Here is a 7,376-nt window from a genome sequence, read left to right as displayed (position 1 = left end):
TGTCTTAGAGTTTTACTGCTGTGAACAGACACCATGACCAAAGCAACTCTTATAAGGACAACATTTAATTGGGGCTGACTTACAGGTTCAGAGGTTCAGTCCATTATCATCAAGGTGGAAGCATGATAGCATCTAGGCAGGCGTGGTACAGGAACTGCTAAGAGTTCTATATCTTTATCCGAAGGCCAGTAGGAGAAGACTGACTTTCAGGCAGGTAGGATGAGAGTCTTATAGCCAACACCCACAGTGACACACCTACTCCAACAAGCCCACACCTTCTAATAGTGCCACTCCCCAGGCCAAGCATATTCAAACCATGATTTTCCACTTCCTGGTCCCCGTACCCCATAAGCTTGTTCAAACACATGAGTCTGTGGGGGCCGTATTTAGCCACAACATAATAAAAGGTACATTTAGTTCAACTTCAAAAGTCCCCATAGTCTAGAGCAGTATCAACGATGTTAAAAGTCCAAAGTCTCTTCTGAGATCCATCCAATCACTTAACTGTAATCCCCAAAGCAAGACAGGAAACCAGCTGGGCAAACTCCAAACTCTACATCTCCACAGCTGATGTCAGATTTTCAGAGTCTTCAGTCTTCAGATCTCCAACAAGCAACTGCAACAAACTTCTTTTCCTGGGCTGGTCCACTCCCTGTTAGCATCTTTCCTTAGCAGATATCCTATGACTCTGGCATCTTCAACATCTAGGGGTCTCCAAGGCAGCTTCAATACCACAGATTCTTGTTTCAATGTCTAGAATCCACACATGATCTTCTGGGCAGCTCCAAAAGGCTGATGTCACTTTTCCAGCTCTGCCCTCTGTAGCACTCTAAGATCAGGTTGATCCACTCCACTGCTGCTGCTGTTCTTGGTGATCATCCCATGGTACTGGCATCTCCAATACACTGGGGACTTCTGCTGCAACTAGGCTTCACCAATAGATTCTTGTAGGCTTTCTTCATGGTGCCAAGCCTCAACTCCTTTGCATGACCCCTTCAGTCCTGGGCCATCAACTACAACTGAGGCTGGAACTTTCTCCAATGGCCTTCAGTGGCCTCTTAGAGTGCCAAGCCTCAGCTGTTCTTCATCACCCCTTCATGCCTTCAAAACCAGTACCACCTGGGTGACTCCGTTACCAAGTACAGCTGCAGCATGAGGTACAACCTTGGCTATTTCTGGAACCCAGCTTCTTTGTGCTCTCAGAAAACACTTCCCAGAAGATTTCATCTCAGTGATGCTGGTCTCTTCTTAAGCATTCCTAATTTCTTAGCTCCAGCTAACCAGCATCAACTGTCCCAGTAATCCCTTCTGTTCTTGACTCTAAAGCCAGAGCCACATGACCCAAAAACTGCTGAGTTCTGCTGCTTCCAGAAGTTGGAACATGGCTCCCTTGTTCTATCACATTATCACCAGCTTTCTATTTTCCAACTCCTTCACTGCCTAAGCTTGGCTGTCCTGGATCTTGCTCTGTAGATTGACCTTGAATTTAGAAAGCTGTATGCCTGCCTCCTGGGATTAAAGGAGTGTACCGACATGCGTGGATCTAAATTTAGCTGGGTAGGATCTTGCCCCAAAGTCCCACTCCCTTAATTTTCTACCTTCTAGAACACAGAATTAGGCTTCATTTTACTTCCTGGTGGCCCTTTTTAATATTTGAACCATATATTTTATATTTTTCCTTTCTCAGATTGCAACCCTTGTTTAAAATATTCTTCATGAGACTTAACCAGAGAACAAAATCTATGTTGGGTGTTTCTAGAATTTTCTTTGTCAAGTCTCTTCACCTTAGCCCCAGGCAGACTACTCAAACAAGGGCAAAAAGTAGCTACATTTTTTTTTTAGCCAAAATATCACAAAAACAGTCTCTAGGCCATATATTGAAATTCAAATCATTCTTAGTGACAAAGTCTTCCATATCCCTACTAGGATAGCCCATTATGCCCCATTTAAAGCATCTCATGGCTTTCCAAATCCAAAGTTCCCAAATACATATTCTTCTCAGCAAAAGCATAGTCAGGCCTATCACAGCAATACCTCAGTCCCAGTACCAACTTGTCTTAGGGTTTTATTGCTGTGAACAGATACCATGACCAAGGCAACTTTTATAACTCTTATTTAATTGGGGCTGGCTTATAGGTTCAGAGGTTCAGTCCATTATCATTAAGGCAGGAGCATGACAGCTCCAGGCAGGTATGGTGCAGGAGAAGCTGATAGTTCTACATCTTCATCTTAAAGTTGCTAGCAGAATACTTTCAGACAGCTAGAATGAGGGCCTTAAAGCCCACACCAACAGTGACATACCTACTCCAACAAGACCATGCCTCCTAATAGTGCCACTCCCTGTGCCTAGTATATTCAAACCATGACAGCAGGCTAGTGGGTCCCAAATTCTAAAGATTCATATCTTCCTTTGACATACCTTCTCACCTTTTTTTGTTTTCTTTTTATTTTTTTTGGCATGATTCCATTCTTTCAAAGAATAAAGGGTCAAATCCTCACAAATCATTTTTTCATCCTACCTCAGATTTAAGAGTTACTTTCAAGATTTATCAATTAACAAGCTCACTGAATCACATATCCACAGGTAAACTGTATACCTTGGAATTAGAATCAAATAAATGGATTGATTTTCTTTACATTGCTTTGTGTTCTAAAGTCACTATGAATGTATGCAATAGTTAGTAACTTAAAAACTGAAAGTTAAAGCTCAGTTACAAGCATGACATGTTTCCATTGAGTGGACAGACATCATGTCCCATGAAAGCCATTGTTTTTGTCTTACTGTTTGGCAACCAGGACACAGATGAGCATAAAATATGTGTAGGTGTCTTGACAGAATGAACTGGTTGTTGTTGTTATTGTTTTATCTTTTCTCCATTCCAAATTTAACCTTTGTTATTCAATGTCAAGATCAGCTTTGCATAGACACACTTGTTCATGGATAGTCTAAAAACTCAAGTATGAACATTGTTAGGAAGGACATATTTGGACTTGGATTCATGTGGTTTAAAGGGAGCTCATATATAACTATCAACCTAAATCTGTCTGTTTACAGGTCCAGATAACCATCCAATTTTTGTTCAGATGATCAAGGTGAAGGCTAGCATATCATGCTAACTCACCCAATAATTCTCAGTGTAACTACTTATATTGCTCTCTGGAACTGGATGGCTGAAGAAACCTCTAATCAGTGTTCTTCACTCCCTAATTCTCCTGAGGTATCTACTTTCATTTTACATGTTAATATGTACTGAAGGCCTATATTTTATGCTGAACTGAGAAGTTGAAAGAGTCATATATAGATAATATGTACACAAAAATGTGTTTAAAAACCCAGAAGTTGGATGTAGAAAACATGGAGAGGACAGAAAGAGGAGAAGTACTGGGTTGAGGACTGAGGGAGCATCTCCCATTATCAAATATTTACTTAATGGTTGAGCCTAACCTCTTTAGACAAATACCATATGTTCCCATAACCGACTGTCTATTGGCTTTCCAGTAGGCTGATGGACACATATTTAAAAATCCTATTATCCCTCCAAAATCTTGTATATTGTTAAGTGCTCATTACTTAACAAATGTGCCACAGATTCTATTTTTTGTCAACTTTTTAAAGAAGCAGAATGTGTGATAACAGTAAAATACATGTACACAAGCTTTACCACAGTCAAGTTGTGAGACTCTCCTTCCAACTATGTTAATCACCTTCCCCGGGCTTTCATGGAGATTCTGTTTCTCTTTCCAAGTGGAAAATAATCAGGTTCTGAACTCTTTTCATATTGAGAAATGGCCATTGGAGATTGTCATTTTGTATTTCTAAGTATCACTTTTCACTATGTGAGTATGTAGCATTGACCATTCCAAAATAATGCTACCTGGACTCTCCTTTGCATCTCGTATCAGTTCTAGGGCTGACCTCTGACTTAGACTTTCAGAAAGACTTGTTGAACTGAACCTGTAATGAATTAGACTATTTGATATTTTCAGTCATTTAATTTTTTTTAGTAGAGAATAGAGTTTACTCAGGTCATGGGAGAGTTAAGAGGGTGGTAGAGGCAGAGAGAGAGAGAGAGAGAGAGAGAGAGAGAGAGAGAGAGAGAGAGTAGAGAAGTAGAGGCAGGCCATGAGCACTTGGAGGGAGAGGGGGGAAGGGAAGGGAAGAGAAGGGGTAGGGGAGGGAGAGCAAGTCTGCAAGAGCACAAGAGCAAGAGAGAGAGGAGGGGTCAAGCAGCTCCTTTTATAGTGTCAGGTCACTGGGGCGGAGCGTACCTGGCTACTAATGGGTAATTAAGGGGTGGGGTCTACAGAATCCCAACATTCCCCCATTTTTGTTTTTAATTAAAAAAGAAAAATTAGTGGTGATGGTGGACCAGGAATAGGGTCATTATGATCTCTTGACTGCTTCATGCTTGTTTGGGGTAATGTTTCTAGAGAGTCCAGAAAAGTGGGGGTAGGGATGTTTGTCCAGTCTTAGAGTTGGCTGTTTCCTTGTCCAGGGTCTGTGGAACCATCTGAGGATAGGTCAGAAGGAACAGGTCCAGTGGAAGCGTCTGTGTCTGCGAGAGAAGGCTGAAGCATCTGTAGGTTGCTTCTCTGGAGCTATTCTAGATGTAATAAGCGCCTTGGACTTGACAAGATGCTGGAACACACATATTTATACATTATAGGTAGAGATTAAGTACATTTGATTTGAAAGAAAGAAAGATTTTTCAGGAGCAGTCCTAATGTTGCCATTCCTCCCCTTATCATAAAAAGGAGAAAAAGGGAGGGGGAGGCCGATGGTGAAAGGGGAATGGGGCAACTAGAGTCTCATTGGCTACTTCCTGCTGTCTTGGGGTGTCTTTGAGGGTGCAGCTGGCTTTCACCATTGGGATCCACCTGGCAAATGTTCACATCAGGCTCCTCTGTGGACAGTGGCTGGTAGTCCTGTAACAGGAACTAATTAATAGTTTGGTTAGAAAGTTTCTGTATCTATCATTGAAGTAGACAGAGGATTGATAAGATTTGGAGCAAATTACTACAGAATGTGTCCTGATGTCTTAAAACAGTTTGCCATGCCATGAAGAGGGATAGAAGGAAGGTGTGGAGTCATGGCAACTGACAAAGAGTGAGGTAAGGTTATTAGGCAACATCACTGGGGAGGCTATAGTGGCAAATGTGAGTTTGTTCTAGGGGGCATGCATAGCCAGCAGTTTTTAAAATGACCGGGTTGGGTGACATCAATTGAGACATTGTTTTTTTTTTGAATGTTGTTAGTACTTACTGGGGACCCTGGTTGATTTTTACAGTAGAGCTTACTAACAACTGTCTCCTACCTGGGATCTCATGGACCTCGTATGTGGAAAAAGAGCTGTAGGCATCTTGAGAATCACCTTAAAAGGGTCCTGGTATGGTCTAGTAATTGGATGGCAACAGAAGAATGTTTAGAAACAGAGGGGTTTTCAGCATCTCAGACTCCGGGGGTCTACTGAGAAGCTGGTAAAGGAAACATGTTTGTGTTAGTAGGTTGACGGGCTAGAAGAAGGAGCAGAGGGGTTGCTGGCAAGCTTGGGTTCAGACGAATGGCGGGGAGCAAAGGAAATAAGAGGCTCCCAACTTAGCTAGAAGATATCTTTCCCAATAAGGAGACAGGACACGTTGGCACTACCAAAAAGGAATGACTGAGATGTATACCCCTAAAAATGTAAGTAAGTGCTGGAATCTGGTGAGGAAGGTAAAGTGTCCTCTTACCCGACAATAGGAAAATGGGAGGGAGAATTAGGTCCCCAAAACTCCATCAGGAGTGAGTAAGTGGCTCCGGTGTCAAAGAGGAAGAACATGGGCTGCTCACATACCATGATAGCTACCCGTGGCTCCCTGTTCGTGATGGCAGTGGTCAGGTCAAGGGAGCCTGGGCCTCTTCAGTTGTCGATAGCCAAGCCTAGAAGGCTGGAGGGTTATTTGGGTGTGATGTCCCTCTGTCCTGCGTGACACGGGGCAATTGACGGCCCAGTGTTCCTCTGGATTGTACTTAGGACATGGCCCCTTGGCTTGTGAGGGCTGGAGAAAGCCTTTGCCCAATGACCTATTGACCACATCTGTAGCAGGGGCCCGGTGATGTAGCAGTGGCTGGGGCTGGTCGGGAAGCCCTTGCCCACATATGGTATTTGTTTGTGAGCCTTTTTACCTTTCCCATGGTACACTTTAAAGACCAGCACCAAGACTTTTGCCTGTGGAGTTAGGGGTCTCCTCTCTAGCTTTTAAGCTAGTCTCTTATGTTGAGGTAGCTCTGGGAAAAGAAATAGGTCATTAGAAGTTGTTTACCTTCTGGGTTTTTAGGGTCTAAGTTAGTGTCTATCTGTTTGATGGATCTCGTCTGCATGCATCTTTTCTGCTCCCAAACTCGCCGGCTTTCCTCAGGAAGTAAATTATTAGTGAGAATGACATGTAAAGCATGGAATATTAGACTATAAGATTGCAGTGGAACATCAGACTATAAGATTTCGGCACAGAAGAGGACAGATAGGGAGGTAAGGGGCACCGGCAGTTGTCCTTGAGGCCAGGTGTCTGGCCGTGGAGGGGAGGGTTTTGAAAAGCTTAGAGTAGCATGAGTAGAAGCTGAGGTAGAAGTTTGGATTTTGCGGCAATGGCTCATTGACTGGATTGAGAGCTGTGGTGTCATCTGCCTTATTTCCTCATTGCTAAAAGGAGGTGGGTGGGGTTATAAGAACACAGAGAAGGATTAGAGCAGAGATAGATAAATGCCTGTACATAGGGAACCTCTTTCCATTTACATTGACAGTATGAGTGAAGGTCTCATAAAATTAATGAGTCTAGGGTGCCATTTTGAGTCATTATCTAGTGGATACGGAGTTCAAACATTGTTGTAGAGAGGTATCAATTTGGATGTCTTTAGCTGAGGTGTCAGTGTTAGAGATTTGAAATTTTCCAGGAGACATTCCAATGGGAAGCCTTGTGACACGTTTTGAGACATTGAGTTGTCCATTGGTAAGGTATAGGGAGAAGCTACCGAGCTATCTCAAACCAGCGTCCCAGTGGATAAAACTCGGTAGGAAAGTTTCACCTATTCGCAGGGGTCGCGAGTTGTCACTCGGACTCCTGGTGGCTTCACCAGATCCCAGATCTGGCAGAGAATGCCCTTGCCAGGCCTGGTCTTCGGCTGAGTGAACCGGCTGCTGGAGCCCTGGGGGAAGGGATAAAGTGAAGGGCACCCCCCGAAGGGACCTTCTCAATGGTCAACGTCTGTCTCAAAACTGTGGCTATAGAGAATTAACCCTCTTTGCCTGCAAAGGCTGTTCAGGCCTTGTTTGGGAAACCGGGGATTCTCTCTGCCAACTGGAGTAATAATCTCTACCAATTTGCTGATGTTTGTGTGG

The sequence above is a fragment of the Micromys minutus genome, assembly GCF_963924665.1.
Source record: "Micromys minutus genome assembly, chromosome: 16".
Taxonomy (NCBI): domain Eukaryota; kingdom Metazoa; phylum Chordata; class Mammalia; order Rodentia; family Muridae; genus Micromys; species Micromys minutus.
Note: the sequence above shows the minus strand (reverse complement) of the source record.